General features: G+C 40.1%; 1 protein-coding gene across 1 annotated transcript in view; it reads right to left on the bottom strand.

The window, feature by feature from the left end:
- The window catches only part of dacha (dachshund a), a 157,108-nt gene that overhangs the window by 90,999 nt on the left and 58,616 nt on the right, over positions 1-7,493 (bottom strand). The window lies entirely within an intron of this gene.

Below are 7,493 nucleotides of genomic sequence, written 5' to 3'. Positions count from 1 at the left end.
CTGAGGAAAAGACCTTGGTTGGAAACAAGGCTCACAAAGAGGGACCTTCAAATTATTATTGAGCTTCACTATCATTATGATGTCCCACTGACCTGCTGCTACTCCTGTCTCAGCACTGCCGAAGATGTACTGTGTAGTTTTTGGAGGACGGTAGGAAACAACTATCCCTTCCTCCTCTCCCTATTGATTTCAGTACTGTGCTGTAAAAATGAATTACACTGTGGAAAAACCTCAAATCTTTCCTAGTCAGCCTTTATTCCTGATAACATTTTTACATTAAACTAACAAAAAACTGTACATTGTGGAAGATGCAATAATCATAATATGAAATATCAGTGTCCACGATAACATGTGCTTATTGTACGTACCCAATCACAAATTCTCTACATGAACAGTGTTCCACATATCGCTCGGGAACTTATTTGAAGTTATTTGATTTTTAGGAAAGAACGTTATCATTGACACGCTGAGTGCGGAAATCTCTTTCAATCTCATCTTATGTGCAGCAATTATCCTCCATGTCACATCTCTTCACGCATGGATAATTATTACATTTAGTGTTAATTTGTTATTTCGTTCCGAAAACACTGCAGCACCAGTGGCGAAGATTATTAGCCCAGCCGCCCTCGCTGATTGAAATAATGAGGCTACAGTTCTTACAGTAGATCTAAGCCTGAGTTAGCAGACTGAGGTGTGTCTGTGGGACAGATGTATGTAATCCAGCATAACTAATCCCATCACTGGCTTCCTCAGATTGACTAGCATTAGAGTGTAAGAGGTTTTAAGTGTGTGGTTCAGGTGGAGATTGAGGGGAGTCGTAATGCAGCGCCCATGGCAATAACACATACGACTAACACACACTCATACACAGTCGTTAGGAGCTCGAGTCACTGACTCCAAACTGTCAATCAAGTCCCCTTTTGCTAATTAAGTGGCTAATTATAGAGCTAGCACTGCCAAGCACCGCTATGATAAGGAGGCCAGTGGCTGACAAACAGACTGATGAATATCATATCATCGAAGGAGTAGGTGGACATCTCAATAACTATTAATTCCTCAAAGATGACATCCAATAAGGCTGACTTTGAAGAAAAACAGAATTAAGTGCACGCTTTACAGGTAATTGGTCTGGTCGGAGCTAATAGCAATTTTTAATATGAAAATATCTGGCAGATAGCTTTTTGCGGTACCATGTAAATTGTCTTGGAAAAAAAGTCCTCTCTTGCAGCCAATAAACTCATTTGTTCTTAGAAACACTGTTAAAACTGTGCAATACTGCCCCATGATGGACAGGCGCGCAGTCCAGGAGTGTTCCTGCTTATGCCCAATGATTCTGAGCAGGCTTCTGGCCCAATGGACTGAGAACAGAATGTGGTTCTAGAGGATGAATTTAAAAAATGAACTGGGAAATATATTTAATAAAGCACTGCATTTTTTCACATGTGGCTGTCAAGACACAGAGGACGCCTGTTCAGAGAGCAGACACATTAGCTACCTGCCAACATGTCTTTTTTTCTTTTTTTACAGTTACATGTAATTAGACATAAAACTGTCTATATTAACCTATCACATTTATTCCATAAGCCGAAGATAAATATACTCCGAGAACAATTGCTACTCCACCATCTGTTCAGCCAAACCAACACTGGTTTGGTATTATTCCAAATTCGTATCCATAGCGAGAAAAAAAAAAAAAATATTAAGATTTTTTTTTCCACTCACTACTCATTTTATCAACTACACTTACTATAAAGGTAAGGTTCTAGAATTATAAAGAGTAGTCCATCTGTTGCTCTGAATGCATTTCGAGTCCCCTTTACCCCTATTTTTCAATGGTCAGGACCTCCACAGGGCACCCCCCACCCCAAAGAGCAGGTACACTGCAGTGACACGGACGTGGTGGTGGTGTGTTAGACTGTGTTCTGCTAGAATGGATTAGACACAGCAGTGCTGCTGCAGTTTTTAAATCCTTCAGTGTCACTGCTGGAGTATATTCCACTAAACCAACAGCATCCTGTGATTCATGATGAAGGACTAGAGGACAACGAATACAAAATGTGCAGCAACAGATAAGCTATTGTCTCTGATTTTGTATCTACATGGTGGACCAATGGGGTAGATATGTCTAATGCCTGGGCAGTGTTTAAAAAGTCCAGTGGCTCTGCAATTGTATTAGCGCAACACTCAGCACCATGCCATTATCAGTGATCAAACACCCAAATAATATTAGCATTTTGAGGGTCGTGTGGGGGCCTGGACCATTGAAAGTAGTGTAAAAGGGAGCTTAGAAAGTATGCAGGGCAACAAATTGAATACCGTCTCTAATTGTAAAACTCCATACAAAGTCCATTCACTCATTGTCTGTAACCGCTTATCCAGTTCAGGGTCACGGTGGGTCGGGAGCACACCCTGAACCACTGGGTGTAAGGCGGGAACACACCCTGGAGGGGGCACCTGTCCCTCGCAGGGCAAGACACACTCACACATTCACTCACACACTCACACCTATGGACTCTTTTCAGAAGCCAATCCACCTACGAATGTAGGTTTTTTTGACCATGTGAAGAAACGGGCGCACCTGGAGGAAACCCATGCGGACACAGGGAGAACACACCAAACTCCACAAAAAAGTGCAGCTAATAAATAACTGGTCAATAAAACAATTGGACAATAAAAGTAGAATATATATTTTAAGGAGGGATTGTGCATTTGTGTGTGTGTGTGTGTGTGATTGTGAGCTCAATATCAATTTCTCAAAATAAAGCTTCAAGCTAAAAAATTAGCTTTTATTTAGCAGGAACCCTATTATTGTACACTTTCCAATATAAATTAAAGCAACAGTAGGTAGTATTTCTACCTAAAAATTACAGCTTCAAAATCATTGTGATGACTAACTGACATGCTGCAAGGAGAATAGAGCTTCTGTCATTGCTACTCCAGAATCAGTACTGCACTATGTAACATTTAGATGAGGGTAGGAAATCACACACTCCCTCTGTCCTCGATTTTAAGACAGTGCTATAAACTAATTAGTCTGCAATTGTAGAGGAAGCCCAGGAACATCAATACCAAACCTTACCTAGTGTTACTTTAAATAATTTACGATAAAAATTCCAATTTTTCGCAGTGTATTTACACTCCTTTAAATAATTATTACAATATAAAATATTCATATTTATTAAATATACTACATATTTGTATTCTACCTAATATTATCTCTAAATCCTAAACACTTCTGTGCCATGTTTACCTCTGCACTGTCAGGTAAAACATGTTTATTTGTGGCAGAGGACAAATTGTTTGAAGAAAAGGAATAAAAAAGAAAAAAAAAAAAACAGGTCTTGTTCTTTCCTGTCCACTCAACTCTGCTTAGCAGATCAATGGAGGAACCGGAGGAGAAGTAATGGGAACTCAAAGGGAAGCAGCCAGGCTTGTCTTCTTCACAAGAGCGATGGAAATAAGCACTTAGCAATTCTCTCTCTCCCCCCATTTCTCTCTCTCTCTCTCTCTCTCTCTCTCTCTCTCCTCATAAGTGTGTGCTCTTGTAATTATTATGTCTTTGTTTTTGTTTTTTTTTTACAGGCTCTCGCTGTAATAATGATGAGCAATTCAGACGATTCCTATGAGAGTGTTTGAACATGCATAGTCCGCTCTGTGATCTAAATAAAAAAATAATAAGAAAATAAAAATAGCCCCCCTCCTGCCTATGAAACATAGCCTTCATTAAATGGGGATTGTGGGCCACCCACCTATGCACCTAGGGATACATATATGTGTGTGTGTGTGTGTGTGTGTGTGTGTGTGTGTGTGTCTGTTTGTGCATACACATGTTTGTTTTATAGGAGAGCTTTATGCTGTTTTAATTCGCAGTCTGTCCATCACAAAACAAAGACCCAGAATGAGGGAGAGGAATCAGTAAAGAGAAATATTTCAAACTTTTGCGAAGGAAAACCTAAAACTGTCATAACACAAAGCATGCTTCATTTTTATATATTTGACATCATTGGGGCTTTGGATCATTTTTTATTATTATTTTAATTGTTGTCCAATTTTACATTTGTTTTTTTTTTTCAAGCTTAGGATTGAAAAATAACAATGTGTTTCTTAGCACACTGTGGATATCATTACTGTGAATAGCAAATTACTGTATGTTTCATTATAAAGAATGATCTAAGTAGGCCAGGTAAAGGGCAGTGAAATATTAAATTGAGAGTGATATTAATTTAATATTTATTTAAGATTTCTTTGGTTCCAAAAATGTTTTAAATGTTATAAATTATAAAAAATATCTCGAAGCATTGTAATATTGACCCCTTTTTGACCCAAATATAAATGAGATAACTTATCAAAATGAGTGTTAACAGGGGTTACAGCCTTTGCATCAACTTGACATTATACCCGTCTGTGGGTAGCTGTTTATAAATGAACACTCTGTTCTCTGTTGTCTTCTGTTGTAGACAAAGATGGAAAGACAGAGATTTCGACAAATGTAAATACACCATGCTGGCTGAATCTTGTTGATATCTATATTCCTGCCAGCTCCCTCTCTCTCTCTCTCTCTCTCTCTCTCTCTCTGTGTGTGTGTGTGTGTGTGTGTGTGTGTGTGTGTGTGTGTGTGTGTGTGTCAGCCTGTGAAAGGCTCATCTTCATTAGAATGCAGGAGCAATGCTGGGCTGGCCCATATGTCACTAAACAGATCTCCATGTTTTATTTATCCCTTCTCTGTCTTTACACACACAATCACATAGATACAAACACTTAACCATTTCAGACAAGCATGTGCACCAAAAGTTTTCCATAGGAGGGGTCGGCTATAAAGTGAGGAGTTGAGTGCACAACGTTCAGACCGACAAAGACCAAAAAGACGTCCCTGCAAAGTTAGAGTGGAGCTGTGTTTATGAACACGTGCGCACATTTACAGATGTATTACTGAGTGAGAGAAAAGGAAGCAGTCTTAAATACTCTTGTCCTGGTTAAAGCATCAGTGTGTGTGTGTGTGTGTGTGTGTGTGTGTGTGTGTGTGTTTAGCAAAGGGGGAGTGTAAGCGTGTGTGGGGGGGATAAGCAGATGGAGAGACCGGTCCCCATTGGGACCCGTCATTCATCAAAGTCACCGTCCAGCACTGCAATTGTTTTCACCCACAGAGAGAGAGAGAGAGAGAGAGAGAGAGAGAGAGAGAGAGTTCATATACATACTGGAAAGTGTACAAGTGAATTCCTACAAGTGTGCATGAGAATATGTGCGTGTGCGTGTGTGTGTGTGTGAGAGAGAGAGAGAGAGAAAGAGAGAGAAAGAGAGAGAGAGAGAGAGAGAGAGAGAGAGAGAGAGAGAGAGAGAGACTGGCTTAAAGAGAGAAAGAAGTGTGCAGGTGTCCTTTCGCTGACATTTTACATCACTGTGGCCCATCAGTTATCTGTTATCTGTAGTTGTCCTGAGATTGGGCTGTGAACAGAGCTGGCAGGTGAAGTCTGTGAAAGTCAAACAACTAAAAAATACTCACTATCCTGAAACTACCGAGGCCGCTAAAGGTTAGTCCTATAGCAGTAGCTCATGGACTGTCAAAAGTGCTCGAGTCTCCTATGTAAACTGTGGAAAAGAACAAGAGGATGGAGCAATGATAGATAGCCAGCTTCTGTGTTCAAGCCAGACCTGTGTGTATATGGTGAGTAGGACTGAAGTGGAGGTACAGGAGTAAAGAAACTACCCCCCCCCCACCACACACACACACACACACTCTCTCTCTCTCTCTCTCTTTCCCTCATGTCCCACCATTTGCTCCACTCCCAGGAGTGCCACAGGCTTATGATGTTTCTGTCAACAGCAATCCAGCAAACTAAATGCAAGACAAACCCCACAACAACGCTCGTTTTGCTTCTCTTCTCTCCCCCCAACCCCCCGCCTTACTCTCCTCCTCGGTCCATTCGAGTGATTCCCTGCTTGCGCTTGGAGAAAAAAAAAAAAAAGACGCTCTCACTCTCCTGAGACGGTCTGCATGTTCTCTCTCTCTCTCTCTCTCTCTCTCTCTCTCTCTCTCTCTCTCTCTCTCTCTGTTAGAGCGATGCCGAGCATTGATATCCACTACTGAACGGCGGGCAAGCCAAGCCAGACACTTTGTTCCTGCTAATTACAGCATTAGGTGGAAATAACAGCCCAAATTGCTGCTAATAATTAAATGACAACTCTGATCTGAATCTGCTGCTGAGTCGGCTACAGCAGGGCAAAGACCCTCTGAACACTGCAGCACCTGAAAATATTATCATATCCTATGATCATAATATGATCACATGAACAACTGCATAGGCCTTTCATCATTTGAAATTTGTGTTTGAAATATGTTTGTATCATTTGTTCATAGACATACAGTACTACACAGATACGTATACAGGACCCCTGACCAGCTATTTGCTTGGGCAGTGTGAAATTGTTTGTTAGGGCACTATACGTTAAGAAGGAATCAGGAATCAAGCACTTTATAACTGTTCTTTAAAGAAGCTCAAACCAGATCTGGCTCAAACAAGTAACTGGCAAGATCCGAGGTGTAAGAGCGTAGATGGATGTGGGCTAACAGGTCACTATTTCCTTTATATATATATGTGTGTCATTACTGATCATTAATGACTTTTAATGTATTAACAACATAATTAATAACCAATAATAAACAGATTTTAAACCGTGTAAAAAATGGTATAAGCGTGGTCTTATTCTAAAGAGGTAGCAATGAATAAACGATTGAATGAATTAATGAATATACTTAATGACTTTTGGAAGTTCACAAGGAAGATATTTTAGAAATATGCTGACAGTGGTATGCATTCACTTCCTGTGCTTAAATGTGGCAGCCGTGTCCTAATGGTTAGAGAAGTGGGCTTGGGACTGGAAGACTGCTGGCTCGATCCCCATAACAGAGAGGGAAAATGAGATTGGGGGTGAGTGAAGGAACGGTACTGTCTCCTCCTTCAGTATCCATGGTTGAAGTGCCCTTGAGCAAGGCACCTTACTCCCAATAGCCCCCAGGCGCTGATGATGGCCACCTGTTGCCCTGGGGGTGTGTGTGCTCACCAAACCTACTGGGTGTGTGTGTTTTCACTGCCATCCACATCAATATAAAAGCATTTTTATCATGTTCAATATTTAGGCCACATTTATTTTAATACTGTCATCTTCAATAATATTTATACATATGTATGTCCAAACATGCATGCATTTGCTACATTTGGCCAAGTGTGTTCTTCCTCTTATTGTAGTCACACTCATAAAAATGACATGAGTGCTAACTGTCTGTTAAGGGGATTTTCAGTCTGCTGAACAAGGATTTATAATGAACGGAATATAGCCTGTTTATGGTTCAAACTGTGAATAAATTGCAAACCAATTAATTATTTACAAAGAAAAAGAGTATTACACTGTTTCTTGTACAATTTGTAAAATGCAGTAAAACAGAATACAATTTTTTACTTTCTAAATATAAAAAATGTAGGATTTGATACTGAAAT

This window comes from Hoplias malabaricus, chromosome 15 (genome assembly GCF_029633855.1).
Source record: "Hoplias malabaricus isolate fHopMal1 chromosome 15, fHopMal1.hap1, whole genome shotgun sequence".
NCBI lineage: Eukaryota > Metazoa > Chordata > Actinopteri > Characiformes > Erythrinidae > Hoplias > Hoplias malabaricus.
This window is presented reverse-complemented; position numbering and strand designations above follow the sequence as displayed.